At 46.9% G+C, this 22,965-nt stretch overlaps 1 long non-coding RNA gene across 1 annotated transcript; it reads right to left on the bottom strand.

Moving 5' to 3' along the window:
• Positions 1-2,461: 2,461 nt before the first annotated feature.
• LOC136397675 (uncharacterized) lies at positions 2,462-22,336 on the bottom strand. The gene is made up of 2 exons (XR_010749895.1): positions 22,279-22,336; positions 2,462-3,385 (listed from the first exon to the last, which is right to left on the bottom strand). It is a non-coding gene; the product is annotated as an uncharacterized lncRNA (long non-coding RNA).
• Positions 22,337-22,965: the final 629 nt, after the last annotated feature.

The following is a 22,965-nucleotide window of genomic DNA, read 5'->3' as shown; positions in this document are numbered from 1 at the left end:
TCATTCACCAATGCCTGTGTCCTGTCCCAGCGCCCTGTGATGCAGGCAGTCCCTGCCCCCTAGCTGGCCCTCTATTGGAGTCCGGGCCAGCTTATCTCCCAGACAGGGCACCGGCCCACACACACTCCCTCCACATTCTGGCCTCGTGTCCTTGTTCCTCCTGTTCACCCTCTGAACACTCTGGACATCTTATCTCTCATATTTCTTTTCCCTTCCCCATTCCCATGACCCTTAACAACATGGAGTTCATCTTCATTAACACCCTGTGAGGTTGAAATTCATTCATTCATTTTTCCATATATTCACTCATCTATCTGTTCATTTACCAAATATTCACTGGTGCCCACTCTGTACCAAGCTCTGTGCTAGATGCCAAGAACTCAGAAATAAATCCCATGCCAGCCCTCAAAGGACTCCTAGTCTAACATGTGGCCTATATCAGCTAACACTGGCATGGACAACATGGCGCAGGAGCAGAGGAAAACTTTGATGTTGCTGGTCTAACCCTCAGGTATACAGATAGAGAAATAGGACCACCTCCGTTAGATGAGGCACGACAGAGGCCCTGGTGCCGGCTCTGGAAGGCCCTTAGAGGCACCTACTGGGGATGATAAATACATGGCATGAGTAGCGTCGCTCCTCCTAGCCCGTAACCATGTCGGACTCTACCGAGCAAACGGACATCTTGCCCCATGAACCCAGGCCCCTTTGAGTCCGTGTCCGCTCGCCACTCCAGGCAGCCACGCCAGGCACCTGGAGTTGGCACGTGTGTTATCAAGTCCAATCCCTAACGGGGGAATGGAGACACAGGCTCAGGGGCACTGAAGGTCATTTGACAAGTTGTCCTCCTGACTCCTTGCTCTTCTGAGTCACGGAGGGAACTGACCACAGAGGGGTTGTGTCAGAATCTACTGGGGGCTGCTCCAACCGGCCTCCCTGCTCGGCTCGAGCTGAACTCTCAGCTTTCTCCATTCTCTGCCCCGTGGCCGGCAGGGGGGAGAAATGATCCTCAGCTGAAAAACTCTAGGAGGTGAAGTGGCAGGGTGGCTTTTTGGAGGGCCTGTAAATTGTCGAGTGGGTTAGGAAGGATAAGTAAGCAGGAAGACGCCAGGCCCCCACATGGTAATGGGCAAGCTTGGACGTTATTCATTTCTGATCATACCAGAACAGAGCAAGAATTATGGGCAAAGTGCATAAACCTAAGCAGCCGTGCCTGATAATTTACACTCTTCACTGTCATTTTTAATGTGCTGTGGCTGCCTCTCTCCAACCTGGAGACACTAAATCTGGCCACTTGAAGAACTACTTCATGCTACAATATGCCAAGAGTCCTTCTAAAGACTTGGCTTGGTTCCCGCGGGAGCTCCCATACACACCAGGAGCCCTGGCCACCCACTTTGTGGCCCTGGTGTGGGGACTAAACAAGAGAATGAGTCGGCAGAGGGGCACTTGACATGTGATCCATAAGTCACACACCAAGTACACACCATGGCCATACTGTGTCCCTTCTTTCCAAAGCCCCCCCCCCCCCACATGACAGACTTTAGAATGATTTGGGAGCATAGGCTTTGGGGTCACATGGACTTGGAATCAAGTCCTAACCATAACATTCATAAATAATAGGACTTAGGATGAGGCAATTAATCTCTTTCAGCCTCAGTGCTCTCATTTGCAAATGAGCTAATGAGATCTACTTTCATGGGATTGTTCTGGGGAGTTCCTGCTGGGAATATGTGTCTGACCCTTAACACAGTTCGTGGCACCCAGTTAATGCTGTAAGCATCACCATTTTTATCATGGTTATTGTCCAGACACACAACAATGGGCCTGCCCCTTGGGCCCTGTCTGAGGTGCTCTTCAGGCCAGCTTCACAGAGCCTCCAGCTGGACATAGGGTGACTCTGTATGTATGAATGGACAGATGGATGTATGGATGGATGGATGGATGGATGGAGGATGGATGTCTGAAAAGGTTCTATTTCTGGCACAGAGAACATCAAAGCGGGGATTTGAGAAGGCCCACATTGGCCGCTCTGATGTCAATCTCAAAGGTGACATTTTCTGCTTTCCTTAGTAACCTGTCATTCATCTATTATTCCAAAAGAATTTCCCTGAACTCTTCTCAAAGCTATCCAGATGTTCAGAAAGACTACATAGATTCCGCCACCCCCACCCTCACCCTCTGCCTCATTAAGTCCAAAATCCTTAGCATGTAGACCATTACAGTGAGGTCTGTCCACCCACCCCCTGAGCTGGGGGCTCCGTGGAGGGCAGAGATGGCTCTGGGAGGTGCTGCTAGCCCTGCTATTGGCTCAGCAGTTAGACTGGAGGCATCTCAGGGTGGATACCCTGCTGGCCGGTGTGACTGGGGTGGGCTCAGTTGTGGGATTCAAATAATTTAACAACTAGTTCTCTGCCCTAATGACCATTTTAAGTATAAAAAAATGATATACAAAAGGTAGTTTATTATTTCATGCATTTAATACTTATATAAGAACAATAAAAGAGATACCAAAACTAGATTATAAGAAATATTTTTTAAATACTAATGAAAAAATATTAAATGATACCTGACAAAAAACAATAGAACTGTTAAGATATTTCCATATTGCTTCTTGATTGGAGTCCTCACTTGCAGTATTTTTCACCTATGGACGGAATGAACATGACTATGGGCACTTAGAATACGCTGTTGTGGAGATGAACGTTAAAAAAAGTAAATTTGTGATTTCCACATTGGACAGCTGCCCAGGCACCTACCTTAGAGAGAACCCTGATTACAAGTGCCATTTTAACAACTGGTTCACTGAACTCAACAAAAAATTAAGTATCAGTTCTGCCAAACTGGTGCCAACTGGCTGAATCCCACCGCTGGGTAGGCCCTTTTGAAGTCTGCAGCATTGTTCAAGGTCTCTGGTTCTCTGCTCAGCTGGCCCACGGGCTCTGTTCCTTCCCAGCTTTAATCAAAAGTTCCTAGTCCTCCTGCTTGGCAGCCTACCATCTCAGCCAGATGCCCAAGGCGGTGCAGGGCGGGCCTTCCTCGTAGCTCCTGCCATTACCTGACACATCATAAATTGCTTTTTATGAAGTCAGGCAGGAGGCAGTCCAGGGGGAACCACTGCCTCATGACAAGTGACATTTGTAAGGTACAATCTTCATTCTGCACAGGCAGGACTGGGACCACCTGGCATGGAGAGTCCGCAGAAGCAGAGGGCTGCTCTCTCATGCCGGGACAAGAGCATCAGTCTGTGGGGCTCCACTGGGGGCAGAGACACATGTGGAGGTGGGTGAGGTGCTCTGAAGGGGTCAGGGCTGGCTGCCCACTTCCAGTTCCAAGCTTTGGCTTCCTCCGCTTTAAAATGAGCGCAATGGCCACTTCCACTTCCCTGTATCATTTTGAGGATCAAGCAAACAGAAGTCATTAGAATCATAACAATTCTTGCATTTGTACAGCATTCTACAATTGACAAAGTACTCTTCTTTGCCAGGAATATGACTCAGCAAATATTCTCCCCTCACCTATGAACTGCTGCCTAAAATTTCACCATGAGAGAGAATTGAGTTCCTTTATCCTAAGGCTTTATTGCTCCTCTTCTGTCCCTTCCCAGAATGAAATATTCGGGAGCACTCTCCTCTACTCCTTGCTGGCCACCTGACACATGGTCTGTGTGTGGGCGGGGCGGCGATGGGTGGGAGGGGCCAGGACAAGGGTCTGGATGCCATAGAAGTATCTTTTACTCTGGAGAGGATGGAAGAAGGGAAGGGAAATGTCACCCTGAAAACAAAAGGAAAGGGAAATGTCACCCTCAAGTGCTGGCTGTTCCCAGATGTGTGGTGGGTGTTCTGCAAGGTGTTATGCGATGTTCCCAACAACCACTGCTAGGTAGATACGTATCAATGCCCTCATTTTACAGGGGGAAATTGAGGGACAGAGAGGGCAGGGAGTGTGTCTCAGGCACAAGGCTAGCAGAGGGCCAGGCCAAGTATTCAGATCTGCTCTGTCTGAGGCAGGGGAGGGTATATGGGAGAACAGAAGACAATTAGATGGGTTTTGACGATGAGGATAGACAGACAGGTGAGTAAGATGGAAGGATGGTGGACGGTGAAGGGATAGAATTTGGAAGGTGCAGGTGAAGGCACAAGTTAATAGCAGAAGACTGAGTTAGGCGTTAACCCCCCCCCCCCCAGCTCAGTGTCCTCCCAGGCCTCTCCACTCCAGGCTCCTGGGCCTCCAGGCAAAGACACGGCAGGAGAGGCCTTTGCCTGGGCACAGTCTCCAGGAAGCTGGGTGGACCCCTGGAGAGGAGTGGGGGGTAAGGACGAGAACAGTGGAGGAAGTTGACTTCCTCCTCGCCTCTTGCCCGTGTTCCCAGAGGTGTGAGGGCATAGGCTGAGGGACCAAGGGACCTTCTGGCAGGAAAGCTCTAGTGGGAAGTCCTGCTGGGGTGGAAGTTGTATTAGAGAGGCTCCAGGCTTCTAGAATAGTCCCAGCATTACTCCTGCTGGAATAGAGGAAGCCCATGGGGGAAAGGGTGGCCCAGCCCCGAACTGTTTCTACCCGGCCACCAGCGGCTTCTCCTCATCACAGGCTCAGCCTCCTTCACTAGTCACCCGGCCCTGGGGCTCCCCCAGACCCACCACACCCAGGGTACGGCCACCCCTCCCTGGCTCCTTTCAGCCCGGGAACCTTGCACACCAAATCTCCTCCCTCTGTGCTGGTTTATTTATTTTATTTTATATTTTTCATTGACTTTAATTTATTATGTTTCTATAGATTCAAGTGCCCCACCGAATACATCCCCCCACCCCCGTGTTCCCCTCCACATCTCCCTTGTCCCCCTCCCCTCAACGCTCTCCCCCCTTCCCTCCAGGATTTGCTTTCCTGCTCTCTATAACGTTGTGTTATGTATATATAATTTCACCAATCTCTTTCCCTTCTCTGATCTCATCCTCTCCTCCCCTTTCCTTCTGTTCACTTTCCCTCTGGTCCCTTTGATCCTGCCTCTGCCTCTGTTCCATTCCTCAGTTCACATTGTTCATTAGATTCCTCAAATGAGTGAGGTCATATGATATTTCTCTTTCCCTGCCTGGCTTATTTCACTTAGCATAATAGTTTTTTTTTTAGGACTATCCATGTTGTCGCAAAAGGTAAGATTTCCTTCTTTTTCACGGCCACATAGTATTCTATTGTGTATATGCACCACAGCTTTTTAATCCACTCGTCCACTGATGGACACTTGGGCTGTTTCCAGATCTTGGCTATTGTAAACAATGCTGCAATAAACATGGGGGTGCATTTCTTCTTTTGAGTCAGTGATTTGGTATTCTTAGGATATATTCCTAAGAGTGGAATGGCTGGGTCAAAAGGCAGTTCCATTTTTAATTTCCTGAGGAATCTCCATACTGTTTTCCACTGTGGCCGCACCAGTCTGCATTCCCACCAGCAGTGCAGGAGGGTTCCCTTTTCTCCACATCCTCACCAGCACTTATTATGTGTTGTTTTGTTGATGAGCGCCATTCTTACTGATGTGAAGTAGTATCTCATTGTGGTTTTAATTTGCATTTCACTAATGATTAGTGATATTGAGTATTTTTTCATTTGCCTATTGGCCATCTGTATGTCCTTTTTGGAGAAGTGTCTATTCATTTCTTTTGCCCATTTTTTGGTTGGATTGTTTGTCTTCCTGGTGTTGAGGTTTAAGAGTTCTTTATAAATTTTGGTTATTAACCCCTTATCAGATGTATTGTCAAATATGTTCTCCCATTGTGTGGTTTGTCTTTTTATTTTATTCATATTGTCTTTAGCTGTGCAAAAGCCTTTTAGTTTGATATATTCCCATTTGTTCATCCTGTCCTTTATTTCACTTGCCTGTGGAGATAAATCAGCAAAGATATTGCTGCAAGAGATGTTGGATGATTATGATTTCACGACTTACATTTAAATCCTTTATCCATTTTGAGTTTATTTTTGTGAATGGTGTAAGTTGGTGGTTTAGTTTCATTTTTTTGCAGGCTGCTGTCCAATTTTCCCAATACTATTTGTTAAAGAGACTTCCTTTACTCCATTGTATGCTCTTACCTCCTTTGTCAAATATCAATTGTCCATAAAGGTGTGAGTTTCTTTCTGGGTTCTCTGTTCTGTTCCATTGATCTATATGCCTGTTCTTATGCCAGTACCAAGCTATTTTGAGTACAATGGCCTTGTAGTATAACTTGATATCAGGAAGTGTGATACCACCCATTTTATTCTTCTTTTTCAAGATTGCTAAGGCTATTCATGTTCTTTTTTGTTTCCATATGAATTTTTGGAATATTTGTTCTATATCTTTGAAGTATGTCATTGGTATTTTAATAGGAATTGCATTGAATTTATAAATTGCTTTGGGTAATATAGACATTTTAATGACGTTTATTCTTATTCATGAACACGATATATGCTTCCACTTGTTTGTACCTTCCTTGATTTTTTTTATCAATGTTTTATAATTTTCCAAGTACAAGTCTTTAACCTCCTTGGTTAAATTTACTCCTAGGTGCTTTATTTTTTTTGTTTGTTTGTTTCAATAATGAAGGGGGTTGTTTTCTTAATTTCTCTTTCAGACAGTTCATGGTTGGTGTATAAAAATGCCTCTGATTTCTAAATATTAATTTTATATCCTGCCATCTTGCTGAATTTATTTATCAGGTCCAGTAGTTTTTTAACTGTGACTTTAGGGTTTTTTATGTACAGTATCATATCATCAGCAAATAATGATAGTTTTACTTCTTCTTTTCCAATTTGGATGACTTTTATTTCTTCTTCTTGTCTGATATGCTGTGGCTAGGACTTCCAGGACTATGTTAAGTAAGAGTGGTGAAAGGGGGCACCCCTGCCTTCTTCCTGATCTTAAGGGGATTGCTTTTAATTTTTGCCCATTGAGTATGATGTTGGCTGTGGGTTTGTTACAGATGACTTTTATTATGTTGAGGTATGTTCCCTGTATCCCCACTTTGCTGAGAGTTTTGATCATAAATGGGTGCTGGATTTTATCAAATGCTTTTTCTGCATCTATTTATATAATCATGTGATTTTTCTCCTTTCTTTTGTTTATATAATGAATCACATTGATTGATTTGCGAATATTGTACCAGCCTTGCCTCCCCAGAATAAATCTCACTTGATCATAATGTATAATTTTTATCATGTATTGTTGGATTTGTTTTGCTAATATTTTGTTGAGAATTTTAGCATCTAAATTCATCAGGGATATTGGCCTATAGTTTTATTTCTTTGTAGTGTCTTTGCCTGGTTTTAGAATGAGAGCCCTGGCCGGTTGGCTCAGCGGTAGAGCGTCGGCCTAGCGTGCGGAGGACCCGGGTTCGATTCCCGGCCAGGGCACATAGGAGAAGCGCCCATTTGCTTCTCCACCCCTCCGCCGCGCTTTCCTCTCTGTCTCTCTCTTCCCCTCCCGCAGCCGAGGCTCCATTGGAGCAAAGATGGCCCGGGCGCTGGGGATGGCTCTGTGGCCTCTGCCCCAGGCGCTAGAGTGGCTCTGGTCGCAACATGGCGACGCCCAGGATGGGCAGAGCATCGCCCCCTGGTGGGCAGAGCGTCGCCCCCTGGTGGGCGTGCCGGGTGGGTCCCGGTCGGGCGCATGCGGGAGTCTGTCTGACTGTCTCTCCCTGTTTCCAGCTTCAGAAAAAATGAAAAAAAAAAAAAAAAAAAAAAAAGAATGAGGATTATGCTTGCCTCATAAAAGGAGCTTGGAAGTCTTCCTTCCTCTTGAATTTTTTGAAATAGCTTGAGAAGGATAGGAGTTAGTTCTTCTTTGAATATTTGGTAGAATTCGCCTGTAAAGCTATCTGGACCAAGGCTTTTGTTTGTTGGGAGTTTTTGATAACTGTTTCAATCTCATTTGTTGTAATTGGTCTGTTTAGGTTTTCTGATTCTTCCAGATTGATTTTTGAAAGATTATATGTTTCAAGGAATTTGTCCATTTCATCTAGGTTGTATAATTGTTTGGCATACAGTTCTTCATAGTATTTTCTTACAATCCTTTGTATTTCTGCTGTGTCAGTTGTTACTTCTCCACTCTCATTTCTAATTCTATTTATTTGAGTCCTCTCTCTTTTTTTCTTGGTGAATCTGGTTAAAGGTTCATCAATCTTATTTACTTTTTCAAAAAACCAGTTCTTGGTTTCATTGATCTTCTATATATATATTTTTTTAGCCTCTATGTCATTTATTTTCACTTTGATCTTTATTATTTCCTTCCTTCTACTTCCTTTGGGCTTTACTTGCTGTTCTTTTTCTAGTTCTTTTAGATGCAGGGTTAAGTTGTTTATCTGAGCTTTTTCTTGCTTCTTAAGGTATGCCTGTAATGCTATGAACTCTCTCAGGACTGCTTTTGCTGTGTCCCATAAATTTTGAGTTGTTGTGTGTTCATTTTAATTTGTTTTAAGGAAATTTTTTTATTTCTTTCTGATCTCATTGTTAACCCATTTGTTATTTAATAACATGCTATTTAGTTTCCAAGTGTTTGAATGTTTTTCAGTTTTTCTATTGTAGTTGATTTTTAGTTTTCATGCCCTTGTGATCAGAAAAGATGCTTGATATGATTTTTTTTTTTTTGTATTTTTCTGAAGCTGGAAACGGGGAGAGACAGTCAGACAGACTCCCGCATGCGCCCGACCGGGATCCACCCGGCACGCCCACCAGGGGCGACGCTCTGCCCACCAGGGCGTCGCTCTGTTGCGACCAGAGCCACTCTAGCGCCTGGGGCAGAGGCCAAGGAGCCATCCCCAGCGCCCGGGCCATCTTTGCTCCAATGGAGCCTTGGCTGCGGGAGGGGAAGAGAGAGACAGAGAGGAAGGAGGAGGGGGGGTGGAGAAGCACATGGGCGCTTCTCCTATGTGCCCTGGCCGGGAATCGAACCCGGGTCCCCCGCACGCCAGGCCGACGCTCTACCGCTGAGCCAACCGGCCAGGGCTTTGATATGATTTCAATCTTCTTAAATTTACTAAGACTCATTTTGTGTCCTAACATGTGGTCTATCCTAGAGAATGTACATGGAAAAGAATATATATTCTACTGCTTTAGGGTGAAAGGTTCTGAAGATATCTATTAAATCCAGTGGATCTAGTGTGTCCTTTAAGGCTGCTGTTTCTTTGTTAATTTTCTTTCTTGAGGAACTATACATTGATGTTAGTGGAGTATTGAAATTCCCTACTATTATAGTATTGCTGTTGATCTTGCTCTTTATGTCCATCAAAATCTGCTTTATAGGCCCTGGCCGGTTGGCTCAGCGGTAGAGCGTCAGCCTGGCGTGCGGGGGACCCGGGTTCGATTCCCGGCCAGGGCACATAGGAGAAGCGCCCATGTGCTTCTCCACCCCCCCACCCCCTCCTTCCTCTCTGTCTCTCTCTTCCCCTCCCGCAGCCAAGGCTCCATTGGAGCAAAGATGGCCCGGGAGCTGGGGATGGCTCCTTGGCCTCTGCCCCAGGCGCTAGAGTGGCTCTGGTCGCGGCAGAGCGATGCCCCGGAGGGGCAGAGCGTCGCCCCTGGTGGGCGTGCCGGGTGGATCCCGGTCGGGCGCATGCTGGAGTCTGTCTGTCTCTCCCTGTTTCCAGCTTCAGAAAAATACAAAAAAAAAAAAAAATCTGCTTTATATATTTAGTGCTCCTATATTAGGCACATAGATATTTATAATAGTTATATCTTCCTGTTGGATTGCTCCCTTTATCATTATGTAGTTACCTTCTTTATCCCTTACTATAGCCTTTGTTTTAAAGTCTATTTTGTCAAATATAAATATTGCTACCTTAGCTTTTTTTTCATTTCCATTTGCATAAAATATTGTTTTCCATCCCTTTACTTTCAGTCTGTGTATCTTTTGTTTTGAGGTGGATCTCTTGTAGACAGCATATGTACGGGTCCTATTTTCTTACCCACACAGCTACCCTATGTCTTTTGATTGGAGCGTTTAATCCATTTACATTTAAGGTTATTATTGATATGTAGTTGTTTATTGCCATTTTATTCTTTAAATCTACATTCCTCTTTAACTAGATTTTCCCCCCTTTGTTCTGTTTACGACAAGCCCCATAACATTTCTTGCAGCATTGGTTTGGTTATAATGAATTTCTTGAGTTTTTTAGTTTAGTTTAGTTTTGTTTGTGGTCTGGGAAGCTTTTTATTTCTTCTTCAATTTAAATGATAGCCTTGCTGGATAAAGAAGTCTTGGTTGTAGGCTCTTGTTTTGCATTATTTTGAATATTTCTTGCCATTCCCTTCTGGCCTCAAGTGTTTCTGTTGAAAAGTCAGATGTCATCTTTATTGGGGCTCCTTTGTAAGTGATTGACTGCTTTTCTCTTGCAGCTTTTAGTATTCTTTCTTTATCTCTTAGCTTTGGTATTTTAATTATGATGTGTCTTGGTGTAGGTCTCTTTGGGTTTCTTTTTTATGGAACTCTCTGTGCTTCTTGAACTTGTATGACTTTTTCCTTCATCAATTTAGGGAAGTTTTCAGCTTTGATTTCTTCAATCAGGTTCTCTATCCCTTGTTCTTTCTCTTCTCCTTCAGGAACTCCTATTATGTGAATGTTGTTTCTCTTCATGCTGTCACAGAGCTCTCAGAGTTTTCTCAGACTTTTTGATCCTCTTTTCTTTTTGCTGTTCTGCTTCTGTGCTTTCACTTATCTTGTCCTCTAAATAGCTAATTTGATCCTCTGCTTTATCCAGCCTGCTTTTAATTCCTTCTAGTATAGTCTTCATTTCTGATATTGTGTTTGTCATTTCTGTCTGATTCTTTTTTATGATTTCAATGTCTTTTTTTGATGCTTGCTATCTCTTTGTTTAGGTGCTCATTATGTCCATTTATTGTTGCTCTAAAACCCTTGAGCATCCTAATAATCATTATTCTAAACTCTGCATCCAGTATCTTGGTTATTTCCATCTCATTCAGTTCTTTTTATGGGGATTTCTCTTGTTGATTCATTTGAATTGCATTTTTCTGTCTTCCCATTTTGTCTCTGTATAGACTGATCCTTTGGATGTGCTGTTTGTGTAGCTAGCTGAGTATAGGGTTGGTGTTGTCTGCCTGCAGCTTTCAATTGTGTTGTTTCTACATATTCTTGGGTTGGCCTCTGCTGCTGTTTGTAATCCTCTGTGGGCTACTTGTCTGCTGCTACTGCTCTTTTTTCTATTTGTGTCAGAGTTTTCTATGCCTTAGCTGGGTCAGGTGTGAGGAGTCTTTCCTTAAGATACCACTCTAACTAGGGTTGTTAGGTCCTGAGCTGATGCTCTTCATATCTTGCCACTGGATGTAACAGCTCTGGACCTCCCTGGCCAGAACCTGGTGCAGACCAGTGGGGGTCACTGCTTTTGACTGGCCCTTAGCAACCTTCTTGGAGCTACAGGCAATACGGAATTTGTGGTTGCCTCTGCTGGGCCCTAATGCCATTGTAAATATAGCTGCACTCCTAGGCTGGCTTTTATTTACTCTTGGCCAGTATGTGTGGCCTCTCTATTCCCGAGGTATGGTCTTTCTGCCAGCCCCCTGCTGCCACCACCTCCTCGGGCACTGGGGCACCTGCTCTGTCCGGCGTATGGGCTTGTGGGCTGCAGCTCGGGCTGCCCCGTGGGCGTGCAGGAAGCCTTGCCAGGCTCCACCTCCTGTGGGCACATGGGACACCCCTCTGGGCTGTGCTGGTTTATTTTTAAATGATTGCTTTCCATCCTCATCTCCTAATCCATCTGCAAGGACAGCTTTTCCTGCCAGTTGCCCAGGCCAGAAGCCTTGGGATCACTCTGGGAGCCTGTCTCTCACACCCATAGTCAGTCTGTCAGATCTATGGGCTCGTCTTTCAGGTGCCAGTGTCCTCCACACTCCCACCCTGGCCTGAGCTCCCCCAGGCCTGGGTACTCACAGGGGTTGCCCATTGGTCTCCTTGCTTCAGTTCATGTCCCCTGCAGTTTCTTCTCAGTTCAGTGTTGAGAATGAGCTTGATCAAATCCAGGTCACATTACAGCTGCCTTGGGCTCCGAACCCTGCATGGCTTCCAGCTCACTGAAGTCTGTACTGTGGCCCTCAGGCTCTGCCTAACCAGGTCTCATCCTTTCCCTGTTTCCACTACTTGCTTGGTTCTCACCTCACTGGCCTCCTGTCTGTTTCTGGTGCCCTCCAGGCACATTCCCACCTCAGAGCCTTTGCTCTGGCTGTTCCCTCTACCTGGAACCCCTACCACCTTCTTCAGTCCTGCAACCTGCCTCCCTCAAGGAAGCAGACACACTCTCCTTCACTTCCTCTCTTTTCCTCAACTGCCCTTCGTACCTTCTTGCAGTTACATAATTCCTTATTTACTGTGTCTGTTGTTCATTGTCCCCTGGCTTAGGCAAGATGGAGGCAGAAATTTTTGTCTGTCTTATTCATCTATATATCTCGGAGCCTAGAACAGTGCTTGGCACATTGTAGGCACTCAACAAATATTTTTTGAATTAGCAAAATAAAAGTCATTAGAAATGTTCTCACTATATAAGTAATCTACTGTGTTATGAAAAAAAAGATGGATAACAGAAAAGAAAAAATGAAAATTTAAATTGTTCATGGTTTTACCGCTTAAGCACAGCTCATCATTAAAGTTTTGGGATAGTGTCTTCTAATCCCTTTTGTTAAAATGTTTATAGCAAGAACCATGAATTGTTGGACCTAGGCCATTTCCAAATATCATCTTATTCTTTTGCACAATAGGCCATGTGATAGAGATTGTGCCTGTTTTTCATGAGAAACAGGCCCAGAGGGATAAAGAAATCTGCCCAATTTAAATAGTCATCTTAATAATTGTGTTAACTGGATATAGCATTTTTTTATCCTGCCCTTTCATTTAATCATATCACGATCATGTCTCCAAGTCACTAAAACTATTTGTAAAACATAATATTTTTTTGCCTGATGTTAAAGAGATAGAGAGAAGAAGGGAGAGGGAGGTGGGGAAGCATTCACTTGTTCCACTTAGTTGTGCATTCATTGTATGCTTCCCATCGGTGGCCTGACCAGGGATTGAGCCCGCAACCTTGGTATTTATAGATGATTCTCTAACTGACTGAACAACTGGCCAGGGCCTGTAAACATAATTTTTAATGGTTACAGAGTGAATATTCTGCCCAGAGGTTATACTATTACTTCCCTAACTAATCCCTATTGTTTGAAATTTTGAATATTTCTAATTTTTTATTATAAATAATAAATATTCTTAAACATAAAGTTTTTCCCACTTTTTTATTATTCCCTTCATCTAGACTTCAAGGAAAACCCAGGGGTAAAGTTGTACAAGCTTTAAAAAAGTCTCTAGATGACTGTTACCAAATGCTGTGCTGACATCTACAACGGAATGGCTCCGAGTGTGTGAGTTTACGTGTGAGGGGTTCATCTCAGATGTTTTTCTGTGGTGTCTGTGTCCTATTCACGGGCCAGAGCAGCTCACATTCCTCCAGGTGAGGCCTCGTTCATTATTGAAGCCCCAGCCCGCAGCATGGCTACAACCAAGGCCTTTGGCCCACCACATTAATATTGTAGACAGGACACCTGAGGCCCTAAATATTTGATCAAAGGGTGTGCCAGGCTGTCAGTGAGCCATATGCAAAGCATATGAGACCTCCTCCCCTTCTGCAGTCCCCAAAGTGGTGTGAAGCCCATCACATAATATGGTCAGTTGTCTGTGTAGAGCAAATAACTGTGGGAAGATGGGTTAAAACAATAATAACACATATTACAGCAGCCTCGGCATCCACTGTTTATATCCCACATCTGATGGCCTACAATAGTATCCCGCCACCTGACGGGGAAGGAAAGGCACAATTTAATACACATGGCCCAATTCCTGGCACATAGGAGGCCCCCTGTGCATATTCATCTGTGATGGGAGGACTTGTCCTTAAAAACTGGGAATGTTCATTCAGTGCATTTGCCTACCACTTATTAAGCACCTGCTGAGTACTAGGCTCCAATCTATGCACTTTGCAATAATTATTTTGATTGCATTTAGAACAGTGCCTAGCACATATGTAGTGTTTTAAAGAGATTAGCTATCATAATAACAAATAAATGCTATTAATGTGTTATTATTTTTTATTATCTCAATTCTCTATGGGAGGTATGATCATTATTCCCATTTTACAGATGAGGAAACAGAGGCCCAGAAACTCAAGTAAGGAATCAGGAAGCTAACCACAGACCTCGATCATTCATTCCAGATCTAGAACTGGAAATGGATGCTGTGGCCCTGGCCCAGGCTTTTCCTGGCGCTCTGCATTGGTCTACCAGGCTCCTCCTTCCCTGGCTCAAGCCCCAGGTCTCCAACACCTGCTTCTTGTCCAGCCTCAGCTATAGGGCCTGGAAGGAGAACAGCAATGAGCCGTGGGGTGACTGGAGGGATGATATAGCGTAGAGGATGGTGACACAGGAGGCCCAAGGCAAATAGTTGATCCTGAGGTCTGTTTCTCCATTAGCATCTGCTGTTCCCTTTGTCTAAAACTCCCTTCCCCACATCTTCTCATCATCTTTCAGCCTCAGCTCAGCCTCCCCTTCCTGGCTTGCCTGGTAGCTGAGGTGGCCTCCCTACCTGAATAACTCTACCCCAACATCCTGCTTTGGTAACTCAATAAATTACCTTGCTTAGTCATTTCCTTGTCTGTTGTTGACTTCGATTTGCAAGGCCCGGTGAGAACAGGGCCTAGTCTCGGTCACTGCTCCCAGAGCGTGCACACTCATGTCTGGCATGGCTAAAGGGAAGAAGAAAGGGAGGAAGACAGGCCAGCAGGGTCTCTGTGCCCCTCTGAGCGGGTTTGGGGTACAGCTGAGATTGCCTAGCCAGCAGCGACTGGTGGAAGGGGAGAGAAGGACTCTGCAGGTGCCAGGACCCACTCGCTGTGCCCTGGGAACTTGGGGGTTCTCTTTATCTCGTGATAGGAATAGGAGAGGTGTGACTTTGCTTATTTTGCTGGTGAGCCTTGGAAGAGATTGACAGGCCCTGGGATTGGAGGCCCCTTTCCCCCCTCCCTGGCATTCTGTCCCCCACCCCAACCCCCTCTGTGGCCAAGTACACAGGTGCAGGGTTCACAGTCAGAGGAGCCCGCCTGCCCCTCTTGTCATTCCGGCCTCGGCTTCCTTCACTCTCGCGCTTCCCGCCGCGCCAGGAGTGGGTCTGTGATAATGTCGGAGTAAATAAATTATTTAAGCGACTTTCCGCGAGGCGGAGATGAAACTGCAGGCTGATAAGCGAGCGGGGCTGGAGGGGAGGCTCAACCCCTGCCCTGCGGGTTGCGACCATTTCTCCATTTTGTGCAGGCGGCCTGCAGGTGGTGGCTCGGCCCTGCATTAGCCTGTTAGTTGTTAATTACACTGGGCATTGCTCCTGGCGAGGACTGGCCGGGTGGTGCGGGGGCACAGCGTGGGGATCTGTCTCACTCCTGGGCTCAGAGAACAGCAGGCAAACCATGGGACAGGGAAACGGCGGGTCACGCTGAGAGGACCAGAGGGAGCCCCAACCCAGAAGCACCCCACACACACCCGGGGAAAGGGTTCCTGATCCAGGCTGGTCTCTCAGCATGGCTGGCTCCTGAGGAACTGGGGTGGGGAGCCCCGTGGAGTGGAGTGCAGGCACGGGTGAGATAGGGGAGCCCTGTGGAGATAAGGTGGAGGAGGTGCCGGGTGGGAGGGGGAGCCTGGAGAGTGGAAGACTTCCTGCAGGGATGGGATTGTTGCCTGAAGAAAACACATCCGAATGAGGGGCAGATCGGGACACAAGTGTTTCTGTGAAATGCCAGCAGTCCTTCCACATGACTGGGCAAGAGCCTTCAGGTAGGTGACTTGCTCTCTCCGCAAGGATAACAGCACAGCCCCTCCAAGTCACCAAGTGTGGGAGGCGAGGTAAACAAAGCAAGTCCTGCAGGTGTGTATTACCTTCCAGCTTTTTTCTAGGAATCAACTTAATCACCTCATGATGATGAGAAGGGCATTGTGGGGCAGCCTAAGGCACAGATTGGTCCACACCAGTCACTGCCCAGTCCTACTGTCCCTAGTTCCTGGTGCTGGCAGGGCCATGTGGGTCCTCCAGTCTCTGGAGGGGCTGGAACCACGTGCCTTTTCTGCCTGAGTTCCTGTTATTTCAGGGCGCATGTACCCCCCACCCATGCAGGGCTGCTGTCTTATCCCTCTCCCCGAGTTTCCCTCAGAGGGTACCCTCTCCCCAAGCTTTCCCCAGAGGACCCCCTCACAAATGTAATAAGCTCTTGAAATCTACCCCTGGAAGGGAAGTGTTTAGCAAGCAACTTCTGCTTTAGGCCCTACCACAAACCTCTTCTGAGCCAGGAAAATAGAGCCCTTACTTGAAAGAGGGAAGAACCGGGAGAAACATCAGGAGAAAAACATAAACCGTTATCTCAAATGGCGTTCCTGCCCTGTGTCATCATCAGTAGCAGCAGCACTCTTTAGGGGCTGCCAAGACCTTATTCTTCCTCTGCACTTAGACAGGTGCAAGGGGCAGGGCCGGGCCTTGTAGCCCTGGGCAGGAGTAACGGAGGGAGGAGGGAGATTTTTGGCTGGGGAATGAGCGCCTGAGCCTATCCTTGGGTTTTTTTAAGTCGGGTTTCTTTCTAAGTCTTGGAGACAGTGGATGCCTAGTTGGTGAGCTCTAATCAGGGTATCCTTGAAAAGTATCTGTTTTGGGCCAGAGGACTCAAGTGAAGTGGGTTGAGACCTGGCTGCCACATGCCAGCTGTGTAAGCTTGGACCAGCATTCTGAGCTCCCTGAGCCTCCATCATCTCATCTGTAACTTTCATGTAAAGTACTCTCTCCTTACATTCTCCCTCCTGTGGCCCGAGACCCATCCGGTCTTGTGCTGGTGTGACTCCCTCCAGCACTCAGCAAATAGGAGTTTCTCAGGAGTCCCAGAGGACTGTGAGGTAGAGCTGGTGTGGCGGTTGATGGGCTGGTCTAGGAAGTGAGGCCAAGAGTGAGGTCCTGCGCGGTTTGTGATGCTTTGTGGTCTTAGGAAGTCGTGTCCCCTTCCTGGGCCTCAGCTACTATCAGTGGGAATCATAGTCCTTGTCCTGACCACTCACAGGACAGGGATAAAATAGCAACAGCTCATTCTTACTGAGTGCTCGCTGGGGGCCCTGCTGCCCTAAACCCATACATGTATCTCCATTTAGTCCACAAAGCAACCCCATGAGGTAGGTACTATTATCTCGCTTTAGAGATGAGGACAGAGTCACAGAGGGTTAAATAACTTGCCCAAAGACTCAGCCAGTTGTGGCTAATGTTGGCTAAGGCTGGCTTCAGAGTCAACATTCGTAATCTTCACAGCTGTGTGTGATGGGAGGTGGGGAAATTTTGCTTTCCAAGTTCTTAGGTTGTCAAAGTTGGCCCTGGCTAACCCCCAAGGCCCAGGCACTGCAAGGACTTGCCAAGGCCCCAGAGTCTGGTGATGAGCTCTGCCTCCTCAAAGTGAACCTGAAGGAGCTGAGCCTGAGGTCTCAAGTTGCAGGAGCTGTGGGTGGGGCTGTGGGAGGAGGAGGAGGAGGAGGAGGAGGAGGAGGAGGAGGAGGGGGAGGGGGAGGGGGAGGAGGGAGAAGGGGGAGGAAGAGAGGAAGTCTGGAAGGGGGTGGGGGATGAGGACAGAGTGTCAGCAGGCAGCAGCTGCCCTGCTTCCATCCGCAGTCCAGGCACAGAGAGCTGCCTTTGCTGTGGTTGGGACTGCCTCCTGCCTCCTGCCCCCTGCTACAGCCCTCCTGGGTTAAGAGCAGCTGATGCCCTTGGAGGGATGCTGTCTGGCTGATGCCACGTGGGAGGTCCAGGTGTCTCCTGGTGGGAAGGGTGAAAAGAAAGAAGCAGCACTCCCACAAAACCTCCACTTGGCCCCCGAAAGCACGGCTTCATTTTGTCTTCACAACAACCTGCTGTGTGCATGTGTTATGACAGCCAATTTGACAGAACAAAAACTGAGGGCTAGCAAGTGTGGAAAGAAAATGTACAGTTGAAAACAAAGAGGACAGCTGAGCATGGAGAGTTTGTAAGCTTTGGGCTAAGCCCTGTAAGTGATACAAGTTGTATACAGGCTGAAGGCTCAGAGTCAGCATTTTTACTGAACACCTGTTTTGTGCCTGGCAACATGCTGGGGTCATTAGCTCTATTTTATAGATAAGTGAACTGAGGTTCAGAAAAGAGGAAGTGGCTAGCCCCGTGTCACACAGCTGGCTGTGTCAAAGCTAACTTGAAGCGGTCCTCTGCCCTCCTGGAAGTTTTAGTCAATTGGGGAAAACAAATTCATGCCAGACCCAAGGCAGCTGAGATAGAGATATAAACTGATTCCTTTAGGAGACAGAGATGGGGGGGAAATGCCAATTGAAGGAGAAGAAAGTGTCTGGTTAGGACATCTGGGCTGGTGTGCATCAGTTCAAAAGGCAAGATGAGGGGTGAGCACTCTAGGCATGGAAACAATAGGGGCAGAGTCATGGAGGCAGAGTAAGTCAGGGAGGTGCCCTGGGAGGCCCTGAGACTCGGGAGGGAAGGGGAGCGAGGCAGCCCCCTGGCGGTCCCACAGGATGTGGAGAGCCTGTCTGAGGTTTGGAGCAGGGGAAGGCCAATGGGGAATGGCTGGGAAGGAGATGAACAGGGACAGGCCAGAGAGGTGAGAGGGGCAGAGTAGGGTAAGGAGAACAGCACCCATTGGGCCCCAGAGTTCAGCTGGGCCAGTTATCTTGGGCTTAGACTCTGGCATCAGGCACATCTGGTTTGAGTCCTGGTTCTGTCCTTACTTGCTGGGAAGCAACTTCCCAAGTTGCCTGCTCTCTCTGAGCCTTGGCTTCCCCCAAGGAAGAACTGCCTCCTGGGGTCATTGTAGATGGCAGCTGTGAGCCCAGGGCTTTTCATTTAACCCTTCTAACCTAGGAGGTGGGAGCTATCATTTCCCCCATTTCACAGAAGGGCAAACTGGGGACTGATCATGGCTAGGATGTAAAGGTCCGGACAGTTTGACTCACTGCAGGGTAACTTAGATGGGCTTTTGTAGGCTCCAGGTATGGCTGAAGCTCTGTTAGACCAGGAGTACTGCGACTCCCCCAGTTTTTCAGGGTCACCACTGTCTCTGTTGTGTGACTCATGGAATCTGTGGTTGGACCAGGCTCTATGAAGGCAGCCTCCGGCAATCTTGATCTGCCCCATTATTCCCCAATAGGGAGAGATCTTTAAAGAGAGATTGGTGGCCTGACCTGTGGTGGCACAGTGGATAAAGCATCGACCTGGAATGCTGAGGTCGCCAGTTCAAAACCCTGGGCTTGCCTGGTCAAGGCACATATGGGAGTTGATGCTTCCTGCTCCTCCCCCTGTTCTCTCTCTCTCTCTCTCCCCTCTCTCTCTAATAAAAATGAATAAGTAAAATCTAAAAAAGTAAAATAAAATAAAAATTAAAAAAAATAAAGAGAGATTGGCTTTCTGTGGAGAGATCAGGTGTGGGGGAGGGTGCACTGTCCCACAGCCTGTAGGGGACTGGAGTCCCTCCAGGATGCCAACCAAGTCCTCAGAGGAATGATGACCCCTGAACCATGCAAGCAGAGTGTTTGCAGGGAGAACCAGGACCGGTTGGCACCATCAGCACATTCCACAGGATTAATCAGATTAGCCCCAGGGAGGGCTCAGGGGTGGAAAGGTGGAGTGGGCATGGGAAGTGGGCAAGAAAAGTCCTCTGCCCTGAACTCTCCTAGTCTCCCCCCCCCCATTCTAAATCATTTACATCTCTGTTGGGCAGATAAAATGTATTATGCTCACTTTGTTAAAGATGGAGGCCGTCGCCCAGGTGATATTAATGTGTGTTGAGAATCCTTGTAGTCTGGGGCTTGGTTTTGGGATTAAGCCTCTCCCACCCTTTTTGACGTAGGGCGGTACAATCCAATCATGCCTCAGAGAAGTGACTTTGTATTAGAGACTTCCCTATTTTGTATATTGGATTAGAGGTTGTGAAGCTACAATATAAAATGGGGGCGGAACGAGAGTTTGGGCTCTTGGTTCCTGGGACATTAGAAGAGAGAGCAGAGGAGAGCAGAGAAAGGCCACGTGGAGGAGGCCAGGAGAAGCAGCCAAGATGGTGGAGTGCTGAGTGAGATGCCAGTTTGTGTAGAGTTTGTATTTGGGATAAGGAAGGAGATGGGGAACAGAGGTGAATAAGGCTGGTGAGCTAGAAACCTTTGATTCTAGGAAACTCGGATAAGTCAGTGGCTTTGTGAGCACTGAATGTGAGTGGGTTTTGGAGCCCAGTGTGTATTTTTTACTTGCCCACCGGGTGCAAGCTAGAATTAAAGACTATGGCCCATCAGTTTTTGGCTCTGCTGTTTCTTTACCGACTGTCCGAATCCAATGCGAACCTGCATGGGCCAGAAGGCTGCTGTGATAGTGGCCCTGGCTCCTGGCTTTACAATCTCACATCTAATTGCCCTCCTTGCTGTTCATATGGGAAACTGAGACTCAGAGGGGGAAAGGGACTTGTCCAGGGTCAGGCAGTGTCAGGGTGTAAAGCCAGTAGCCAGGACTACCATCATCACAGCTGCCTGGCCCATGCAGGTTTGCATTGGATTCGGACAGTCGGTAAAGAAACAATGGAGCCAAAAACTGATAGGCCATTTTCTTTAATCCTAGCTTGCACCCGGTGGGCAAGTAAAAATACACACTGGGCTCCAAAACCCACTCACATTCAGTGCTCACAAAGCCACTGACTTATCCGAGTTTCCTAGAATCAAAGGTTTCTAGCTCACCAGCCTTATTCTCCTCAGTTCCCCATTTCCTTCCTTCTCCAGCGTCAAACTGCACAAACTGGCCTCTCACTCAGCACTCCGCCATCTTGGCTGCTTCTTCTGGCCACATGGCCTCTTTCTGCTCTCCGCTCTGCTCCCTCTGCTCTCTCATGCTAATCATTCCAGGAACCAAGAGCGCAAGCTCCCGTTCTGCCCCTATTTTATATTGTAGCTTCACAATCTCTAATCCAATATACAAAATAGAGAAGTCTCTAATACAAAGTCACTTCTCTGAGGCATGATTGGATTGTACCACCCCACATCAAAAAGGGTGGGAAAGGCTTAATCCCAAAACCAAGCCCCAGGCTACAAGGATTCTCAACACACATTAATATCACCTGGGCAACGGCCTCACATGGGCAGCACCATTTTTAACAAAGTGAGCATAATACATTTTATCTGCCCAACACAGGGATAACTCATGACCCCAGTTGAAAAGCCAGTAGCCGCGACCACCATCACAGCCACCTGGCCCATGCAGGTTCACATTTGATTCGGACAGACGGTAATGAAACAACGGAGCCAAGAACTGGTTGGCCATTCATTACCTTTAATCCTAGCTTGCACCCGGCAGGCAAGAAATACACACAGTGGGAAAACACTTCCCTTCCATTCAGGACTCCCAAAGCCACTGACTTATCTGAGTTTCCTAGAATCAAAGTTTCTACCTCACCAGTCTTATTCACCTCTGTTCCCCATCTCCTTCTCTCTGCACAAACTGGCTTCTCCTTCAGCACTCCACCATCTTGGCTGCTTCTCCTCTCCACCACGTGGCCTTTCTCTGCTCTCCTTTCTCCGCTTTTTCCTCTAATGCTAATCTCAGGAACTGAGAGAGAGCAAGCTCCTGGTCTGTCTCATTTTATAGTGTAGAAATCAAAACCTTTAATCCAATATATAAACAAGGAAGTCTCTGATACAAAGTCACTTAGGGTGGGAAAGGCTTAGTCTTAAAACTAAGCCTTAGGGTATAACGACCCTGCCTGCTTACAGCTTGTCCCCAACACACAATGCAAACTATAAGCGAGCAAACATATATATCATATTTACAAACTTATTTGACCAACACCAGTCCTGCCCTCTGTCATTTTTACAGCTCCTGTGGTGACAGTCTTATGCCCACCCCATATAAGATTGGTACATAATTGGCAGAACCCAGTGCAAAATGAAAATGTACTCCCTTTTCCCCATTGAAATATTATTAAGAATTTCAAGATGTTGACTGCAGAGCACTAACCCCCTCTGACCGCAGGGACCCTGTGTGAGGGCACAGACTCATAGGCTCCGGAAGCCAGCCAGCCCTGCCCCCACACCTGGCTCAGTGCTGCTCAGTGCTCTCACTCCTCTTCACCTGGTGACATCCCCCCACCCTATCATCCCTTCGGTCCCAGCCCCCCTGCCTTTCTGGGTGGTAAGTGGGTCAAGGTCTCTCCCAGATACAGTATCTCCTTCCAGACTCACCCAGTCTCTCTCAGAACCCAAGGCCGGGCCATCAGGTGAGATCGCTCCTGCCTTTCTGGGAAAAAGGTGAGGACTAAGGAAGATTAAAGTGATAAGGGGATTTCACAGAGAGCAGCTGCTGGCTCTGGGCTCTGAGCCCAAATCCTTGCTGATTAGGTACTAGCTCAAGTGCAAGGAGCGTAATGTAAGAAGTACAACTCTCTCCAGGCAGTCAATCTAAAACGGCTAATTAATATTATGCCCATTAGGCAGATGAGAAACTGAGGCTCAGATGATACAGCGTTCACTTAGGAAACCCTTTGGAATCCAAAAAGAATTACTGGAACTAATAAGTAAATTTAGCAAGGTTGCAGGATATAAGGAACATTTATACTATACTAGCAAAAAAATTGGCAAGTGAAAATTTAAAAATATCACTTACATTGTCATCAGACAATATCTAATACTAGAAATGTGTCTCATAAAATCTGTAAACCTCTGTCTAAAAGCTGTAATATACGACTAAGAGAAATTAAAGAAGAACTGAGCAAATGAAGAGATGTACCACAAATTGGAAGACTTGATAATGTTCAGATGTCCATTCTCCCCAAATTGATTTGCTGGCAGCGGCAAGACTGAAAATGGCACCAGGTGTTAGACGGCGGGGTTAGACTGGCCCTGGGTTCAGCAACCTTTGTATACTTAAAT

The sequence above is a fragment of the Saccopteryx leptura genome, chromosome 3, assembly GCF_036850995.1.
Source record: "Saccopteryx leptura isolate mSacLep1 chromosome 3, mSacLep1_pri_phased_curated, whole genome shotgun sequence".
NCBI lineage: Eukaryota > Metazoa > Chordata > Mammalia > Chiroptera > Emballonuridae > Saccopteryx > Saccopteryx leptura.
The sequence above is the reverse complement of the archived record's forward strand: the minus strand, read 5'-3'. Positions and strand labels throughout refer to the sequence as shown.